Source organism: Dreissena polymorpha, chromosome 12, assembly GCF_020536995.1.
Source record: "Dreissena polymorpha isolate Duluth1 chromosome 12, UMN_Dpol_1.0, whole genome shotgun sequence".
Classification (NCBI taxonomy): Eukaryota; Metazoa; Mollusca; class Bivalvia; order Myida; family Dreissenidae; genus Dreissena; species Dreissena polymorpha.
In genome coordinates, this window is record NC_068366.1 from 14,199,882 (window position 1) to 14,207,296 (window position 7,415).

The window sequence follows — 7,415 nt, forward strand, 5'->3', positions numbered from 1 at the left end:
AAAAGCATGTAAACAATGTTAATATATTCAGTAGATATATACAAACTTATATGGTAATGTATGGCGCTGCAAAACACTTCACATAATTTATTTGAACGGAAAAGAATAGTAACACAATACATAATACTCACTCACTGTCATCAACTTACAATAATTTTTACGTACATGTGCTTGCAAAGGGATGATGTATTTGTGAAAAAAAACGTGGAATTAATGAATAATATATTATATACCATTCAGTGCATGTATGAAAAACAAGTATCACACCCCTGGAAACCCGATATGCTGTGAAAAGTTGGATGTGCTTGGAAAAGTTGCCGATACAATTTGCTGAATTTCGGTAAGGTTAGTAAATCCAGTTCTATAATTATTTAAAGGCATTTTTGAATTAAAATATCTCTTGGTATATGCAAAGGAGGTATTATCATGTACGTTAGAAAAATCCTGGTCATTATTATTCAGGATTTATTGAAATATGGCTATTTGAAGTCGACGATGCAGGGCTATGTCCCCAATTTAGCACTTTATTTACAAATTTCCTTAAATGTATGCCAGTGAAAAAGTTTTTGCACCGAAAATTATATCAACCTATGTCCCAGAGTAACACATCCACCAGGGTTTCTTAAAAAATCGTATTAGTGGAAAAATTCGACTTTACATTCAACATGTTAATGAAAAAATTATATGACCCGGTGCAGTGCCAAAGATGTCAAAATGTGATAGGAGTGCAGTTCATTTATAAACTTAAAATCTCACTATTACAGTATAGCTTTGCAGCTATTTTCACATGTTTGAAAACATGTTTTACTACTTTTAAATCACTGATATTCCCCTTAAGAATGTGCGTAAAGTGTCTTCCCAGATTACCCTGTAACGTTTGCACAGGCTAATAATTGACGACACTTTCCTCTTAAACTGGATTTTCGCTAAGAAGAGACTTTCTTTAAACAAATATTCCATAAACGCTGAAAATTTCGTCCCTGATTAGCCTGTGCGGAAAGAAATGATTATCTGAGATGACACTTAACGGACATGCATTTAACCCTGTTTTTGAAGAACACGACTCGATGTATAACCGAAAACTTGATTTGATCATCAAACGTGAGCTACATTGACCCGAAATTCTAGTGCAATACGGGCGTCATTACGCTGGATTCCGCAGTTAGAACAGTGTTCCTCTAATAGCTAATATTTTACAATATACTAACTCCAATCACCGCGTACTTTAATGACGTAAAGTACGCTCGTTTAACAAAATATAAATACAACATTTGCACCAAGAGACCCCAAAAAACATAATTTTATTAGAGACAATTTAAAACATAATTTTCTTAAAGGGCAATCTAAGCTGAGTTGGTTAAAGCAATAAAAATATAATTTATAATTTCATGAGGCAAGCAAGAAAGAACTGTAAACAAAAATCTACATTTTCTTCACCTTTTTCGGTCGATTTCTAGTGTTTCACGGAAGTCTCTTAAATGAATCATATATTTCAGTGATATAGTAGTGACAATATTTACTCTATCAAAATTTCCAAAAGATTAAACCAGAAAACGTTTCTAAACTGTTAAACATTTATTCGAGTAAAATATTGTTATTTATAAAAACAGAATACCTAACATGACTCAATGATTTATTAAACTGGTACCTAATAGTATAAACTCAGTGCGTTACGTGGTATTTTCGTGTGTCCAATCGAACGATGCATCATTTCACCCGAGGCGCATTAATAACCAATTACGATATCGCTAATTAATTTATCAGCTTGTCATATGTAACGCAAAAGGTATCTTTTGCACGTGCAATGTTTGGATGTCACATTGGAACGTAAACATTTTTTCTACGTAAAGATTTTACAACCAATTAAAATACAGCTTCCCTGACGCATTTTTATGCATAATAATATCAATATCGTTACTAAATAATACAAATGTATGACCGTTTTATTCAGTAATAATATATATAAAACCTGTTCGCATCAACCAACGAAAACTATATAGACACATAAACAACTTACAATATTTTTGGAAATGTTATGAAATAATAATTTTAATCAGGATATATATTCAAAGTTAATTGCGAATTTAAACATGCGAAATATATGTGCGGTATTGGGATTTTGTGCGGTCACTCTCGGTATGACGTTCAACGCTTTTACGGACGTCGGGACTATAATAGGAAGTATCCGAGACTTGACCTTCAAGGGACGGAATCTTCAGTATGTCACCTACCTCGGGATACCTTACGCAGCGACGCCAGAGAACTGGACGAGGTTCCGGAAGTTAGACTTACGAGCGAAGTTCGCCCGCCCTTACAACGCGACGTCATTTCGGGAACCGTGTTCGCAGACGGGGGCTAAACTGAGCACAGCTCTACCGAGTGAGGATTGTTTGTTTTTAAATGTTTATGCGCCCGTCGAAAGTACAATAAACCCAACGAAGAAATTCCCAGTCCTTATATACATCCACGGAGGAGGTTTTACACAGGGGACGTCAAGCGATGTGTCACCGGAAGTTCTGTCCTTGACCGGCGATATTATAGTGGTAACGTTAAATTATCGATTAGGAATTTTGGGTTTCCTCAACAGCGGCGATGAATTCGCGCGTGGAAACTACGGGCTATGGGACCAACAGCTGGCTGTCCGCTGGGTAAGATACAACATCGCAGCGTTCGGAGGCGATGTGCACAATATCACACTGATGGGGAACGAAGCCGGGGCGGCTAGCGCGCTCCTGCACGCGCTATACGCAGGAAATCGGGGACTCTTCCATAGGGTCATTGTAATGAGCGGGACTGGAACAAGCCCGTGGGCGCTTCATGGATCAAACGTCCGGGAAATCGCCAGGGAACTGAAGTGCTTCGACGGAAGGTCAAACTTTACCTTTAGCAATCAACCGCTGGTAGATTGCATTCGGACCAAAGAGGCTGCGGAAATACTCAGCGTCCAGTCGAAAATCCGCAACATCGGGCCTACAGTGGACGGAGAATTTTTAATCGACCATCCGCTTAAAATCATAAACCATGTGAATAACGATACCACTTCCGATGCCTTCAGCTTCTTCCGGTCGTTAGATATCGTGACTGGCATAACCAGCGAAGACGGAAGCTCGAAACTTCTGGATCTTCTCAACAATGCGTTTGGACCCACGCCGAACTGGAATATTATGCATCTGAACGCAGACGAATTCGAGCACGTGATAATTCCCGCCATGCTCGAACCGGTCTATCAGAACCACGAATTGATTATTAACAAGACAATAGACAATATAACGCGAAACAATATCCAAACGTCGGTCATGATTCAATACACCAACTGGACCGACCCGAAAAGCGCCAAAAACATGAAAGATAACCTGATACGACTTTCGACCGATGTTAATTTTGTTGTTCCTGTGGTGACAGTCGCGGACGCGCATTCATACACAAACTATAACACCTCAACGTTTGTCTACAAATTCTCATATGTTCCGTCGTATTTGGCAGGAAAAAGCCCGTGGGTGAAAGGGGCGGCACATGGCTCTGATTTACTACCGGCGTTTGGATACCCGGCCGCCATGATGGCAGAGGCGGGTATTTCCGGTGACGATCTGGAGAAAGAAGATTTTGTCATGTCAGAAAATATGCTGATATGGATATCGAATTTTATTAAAACTGGGTACGTGCATAATTCTTTTTCATATTTTTCGTCCTCCTCTTTTTTTTCCATCATTTTCTCATAACTTAACGCAGTGTGGGATTATCTCCCGGGTAATCATTAAAACATCGCAGTAGTGGAGATCATCATCATCATCATCATCATCATCATCATCATCACCATCACCATCATCATCATCATCATCATCATCATCATCATCATCATCACAGTCAACCCCACCATCGTCGTCATCCTAAATTCATCACAGCAAAATCAGCTTTCTCGTCGTCGTCTTTTTTTTTTAAATGAGTGGTGTTCTGAGAAAACTGGGCATAATGCATGTGCGTAAAGTGTCGTCCCAGATTAGCCTTTGAAGTCCGCACATGCTAATCAGGGACGACACTTTTCGCCTAAATTGGATTTTTGCTAAGAAGAGAATTCATTTAAACGACAAATGTTATAAAAGCGGAAAGTATTGTCCCTGATTAGCCTGTGCGGACTGCACAGGCTAATCTGGGACGACACTGAACCCACATGCATTATGCCCATTTTTCTCAGAACGCGACTCAAATCATCGTATTTGTCACCATTTCTCTCAGATATCATTTTATTTCGGCAAACTGTTTTCCTCTATGCATTAGAATTTACAAGTGTAGGGAATATTACCATGATCAATATTGGTTAATGTTCAATGTCAGATTATAATAAATACAATTACAAACTCCAGTCGTCGTTTCAAGACATAGCATCTCAATATCGCGTGATTTTAAATAGAACCAAGTATAATACCATGTTAAGTGTCCGTAAAAGTCCTTAAACTGTTTGTGTATTACTCATACATTAAATATGCTGATGTTTATAATCTAATTTGTTATTATCCATTTTTGTTCTCAAATGTCAAAATATGCATCAATTCACGGTGGTTGATTGCATTCTTTATAGAAGTTTACACGTCAAATTATTCCCCCATGGCCACGTTGATTTTCAAGCGTTTATGACGTGAACATTATCTCGCACGTTTTAAGTCCGTTGATATATCCGAGTAGTTTAATAGGAATCAATTGGCTTTTGTCTAACGGGCATGATTCGAATGCCGGACCAGAAATCTGTTTTTAATTTTAAATATTTGCAATTAATGGGCATTTAACACGAGTCCTTTTGTACACCATGTGTTAATTATATTTTGTTTCTATAAACGCAAACGAAAACGTAAATCATATTAAAAACATTTTTTTGCAGAAACTAATCAATTTAACAATATTTAAATATTGGTACCCGATCCTATGACACAAAGATCAATGCGATGAAAATTGTACTGTTCGATTCTTCGTATTGCAATATTTTTCATGTAATTTTGGTGTATTTAAAAATCTGTTAATATATCATGTATTTTCTACCTGATATACGAAGTATGCCGTCAGTAAATCACTCGAGCTTGTCGAGTATATAACTAACTTATGCGTCAACCGTAAAACTAGTCATGCTTCAAATGACAGCTGAGAACACATTTTATCTCACTTTTACAGCGAATTCGGTTGATTAAAGCCCCTTTGATTAAATTTCTGATATAAACCACGACACGTGCCGAATCGGGACTACTTTTTACCCACGCACCTTGTTACCTGTATTTTTATAAGTGAATTGTGTGTGGTATGAGGCTACGTTGTGAACAAATGTAGTTCCTTTTATTTAACAACCAAATGTTATAATGATGTTATAAAACTTTTAGATTTGCAATTCAATATGAATAAAATTGTATTCCATAATGCACAACTCTTTGTCACAGAACGATATTCTCAAAAAAAATAATTGATTATTTGATCAGCGGTTATTTTTCGAACGCGGAGTAATACACTGACCTTGGTTACACTACAGTCATTATCAAAGTACGACAGACACTCGTGAAAACTAATTTTGTTTAAATAAAAAGGTTTACAGAATAAAAAGTGGGATAAATAGAATACTAGATTCGTGTTGATGATAGATCAGGTTTATCATGCTCGGCACGAAAATGAAAAAGCACTCGCCAAGGTTCGTGCTTTTTGTTTTCTTAGCCTCGCATGCTAAACCTGATCTATAATCAACACCAACCTATTATTCTCTATGACTGTATTTCCCCTTTAGTATTTGTCAACTATTACCACAACTACTTTTGCAGAGACCCGAACAGGCCAATCCCCCTGATGTCTGCAGACGACCGACCGATCATTTGGACGGAGTACCGAGATGAAAGACCATACCTCCAGCTCGCGAACAATATGACGTCATTGACGTCACACGGGTCACGTTTTGGCGAACCAGCGACTGCCTTTTTGACAACGTTAGTTCCGGTTCTTCTCGGGAGCGCTCTGACTATTCCCGGAAATACCACAACGAAAGCAGTTGACAAACAAGTGTTTACCGCACTTCGCATCACTCAAGACAAAGTTGAAAGTGTCATACTTTCTCTCATTTTAGTCATGTGTGGCCTATTTTTGATTATCGTATTTTTGCTAGCTTGTGTTTTTAGATACATTATATAATTCATTTAAGGCGGAGTAAACGGAATACTTACATTTATATTTGCTAAGATCTTATTGCTGGTGCTATTTTTTTAATTGAAATGCCACGGAACACCTTCTGTTTCTGAAAAAGTAATATAATGATCATGCATAGAGTTTTTTTTTGTATGAATAAATTGTCTCATCGATTTCGGAGTATTGTTATGTCTATTTTCATGTTTTCATTACACTTTTATTGCAAGCATATGTCACTGTTTTGTGTGTTTAACTGATGTTGTACTTCGACGTAATATTTTTTTGCTCTGTTGTTGTGTTTTACACAGTTTTAATAATACGGTTAAATACATTATATTACGCACACCGAATGTTAGCACAGTCACAGTTGATGCAATACATGTTTATAAGACGTACCTTTTTGTCCAGTGGACACTTCACAATAAATATCATTAGACCCTGTAAAATAAAAATGCATACATATATGTGATCAAGCTTTTTGGGTCTAAATAATTCAATGACTATTACATACATATATCCAACGCCAGAATTTAACATTTCCAAAGTGGCAGCACGTTTATTCATTCTCTTCAGGTGCTTGTTGCGTGTGTGTGATATTTGTGATATTTAATTTTCCACGTGGAATATCTGACTTCAATTACAATTGTATCGACGTAATATCACACAATAATTTACATAAAAAGTAAGATGCACTTAATGCGTGGTCAATGTTAACCTAATCAGAATATTTTTTATAATTTTCACCTTCTTTTACACAACGATACAACATACATAATTTTATACTCATTTCATGTAGCATCAAGGTAAACCAAAATAAGCCCATAAAATGCAGAAGTTACATGGAGTGATTTCAGTATGACGAATAGCCACTGAAAGACCGACGTCGCGTCATTGACGGCAAATACGCAGATAAGCCACGTGATGCCAAACATGGGGGTTAGCACGCCGACACTCCTTGCGCCCGTCCTATGTAACATTTGTGCGTCAATTATTAATAGTGAAAAACTAAACCAAAAACGTAAAAACGGTACAGGATTTAAAAAAATGAAAATAACAACACGACAATCTGCACAAAATTTCAATCAATATTTAGAGGGGCCAAAACGAAGCCTTACATGAAGACACAAAAGAACAGTTAAATAATACATATAGCGTTATTTACTTATGCTAACATAAACCTATGCTGGTAATAACCTATCTTGCAAATCATTTAAAATAACGATTTAAAGTTGTTGAACATGAAAACAAAACACGAATATACTTGA

The 7,415-nt window shown here is 37.0% G+C and overlaps 1 long non-coding RNA gene across 1 annotated transcript; it reads left to right on the top strand.

Annotated features, from left to right (window-relative positions):
• The first annotated feature begins 262 nt into the window (after positions 1-262).
• On the top strand, positions 263-6,236 carry LOC127853929 (uncharacterized). Its single transcript, XR_008036795.1, has 3 exons — positions 263-345; positions 3,484-3,655; positions 5,793-6,236. It is a non-coding gene; the product is annotated as an uncharacterized LOC127853929 (long non-coding RNA).
• The last annotated feature ends 1,179 nt before the right edge of the window (positions 6,237-7,415 follow it).